Source organism: Bos mutus, chromosome 19, assembly GCF_027580195.1.
Source record: "Bos mutus isolate GX-2022 chromosome 19, NWIPB_WYAK_1.1, whole genome shotgun sequence".
NCBI classification, from domain to species: Eukaryota; Metazoa; Chordata; class Mammalia; order Artiodactyla; family Bovidae; genus Bos; species Bos mutus.
The window spans coordinates 19,902,666-19,904,222 of record NC_091635.1 but is presented as its reverse complement, the minus strand read 5'-3'; the positions used below and the strand labels follow the sequence as shown (position 1 = coordinate 19,904,222).

Here is a 1,557-nt window from a genome sequence, read left to right as displayed (position 1 = left end):
ATGGCCTCTTTAAAATGAGGTTTGAAAAGCTTTATGGGGCAACTGACTTTGAGTTTAAAAGAGAGGAGAGTAAGACAGGGGATGCCTTTTGGAAACTGAAATGACAATAGCAGGATCAGGTGCTCTCTGAAATTGCAGAGCATGGAATCCCAGATGGCGGACATGCCTGAGAAGATGCCCAAAGGGCAGAGAGAATATGAAAACAGGAGACAATCTGAGAGGAGATTACTGATGCAGAGGATGGAGCAGCATGATTATCCATCCAGGTGGTGGGACCTATCCACCCTATGGAAAGGTGAACACACTCCCGGGAAAAGTCTAGAGCAAAAGGAACTGAAGCAATACTGAAAAATACGCTAGGAAACTTTTCTAAACTGGCTGAAAAGTAGTCTTTTATAATTATTTTAATTTCCTCTGGTCTTGGGCTATGTTCCTTTATCTCCATAGCTTTGAGTATGTGAGCAATGCAATTTAATAAAAGCTTTTTGATCATAGGTTAGTCTCACAGGTTAAAAACAACTTGTTGAATTTTAATTTGCATTTCTCTAATCCTATAAAGAAGTTATTTTCATGTGTTTAAAAATAATTGACATTTAGTTTCCCCACAACTCTCTTGTCCTGTCTTCTGTTGTGCTGTTTGTGTGTTCATCCCTCAGTCCAGTCCCACTCTTTTGGACCCTTGGGACTGTATCCCACCAGGCTCCTCTGTCCATGGGATGGGTTCTCCCAGCAAGAATACTGGAGTGGGTTGCCCTTTCGTTCTCCAAGGGATCTTCCTGACCCAGGGATTGAGCCCAGGTCTTCCACATTGCAGGGAAACTTTACCAACTGAGCCACCAAGGAAGCCTGTACTGTTTATCTCTTTTAAAAATAGCTCTTCGGGTGACAAGGGGCTGCAGTGCTCGGTTCACACCCCCAGGAGTCTTCCATGTCACCCCTGTCAGATAAGAAAACGACACTATTGCAGAGGAATAGGAGCACGGAAGCACGAACAAATCCTAAGCGGTCCAAAGTCCCCGGTTCGCTCGGTGCGAAAATGTGGAGTTATGACCTCGACGTGACTTGAACACGCAACCTTCTGATCTGGAGTCAGACGCGCTACCATTGCGCCACGAGGTCACGAAAGCTACCTCACTTTTGATCCTTTAAGGCTCCTCAGTCCCGCCCATCCAGGTCACTTCTTAGAGTAGACTCTGCTTTCCCGGTAAACTTCCGGTCAAACAGAAAAAGAGCGAGAATTGGGCGGAGGACCTGGCTGTGCGAGCTCCCAGGACTCCCGGCCCACCCAAGCCCAGGCGGGGAAGCAGCTGCAAAACCCAAAGTCCGGCCGGTGCGGGGGTTGGGTGAGTGCAGTACCGGATTGCCGCCGCTGAAAATCATTAAAGAGGGGAACAAAACCCGAAATCGGCGTGCACAGCTGTGAGGTGACTTTGGAACTTAGCATAAAATTAGATGCTTCTGTGTCCACCCTTCGCCCCATCCTCCGTCATTTTTGAACATTACATAAGTGTGCAGTAACAATTAAATTCAATAATCCCACCACCCGCTGTAAAGCAT

The 1,557-nt window shown here is 46.9% G+C and overlaps 1 non-coding gene across 1 annotated transcript; it reads right to left on the bottom strand.

The window, feature by feature from the left end:
• Window positions 1–1,047: 1,047 nt before the first annotated feature.
• On the bottom strand, window positions 1,048–1,119 carry TRNAW-CCA (transfer RNA tryptophan (anticodon CCA)). Its single transcript has one exon. It is a non-coding gene; the product is annotated as a tRNA-Trp (tRNA).
• Window positions 1,120–1,557: the final 438 nt, after the last annotated feature.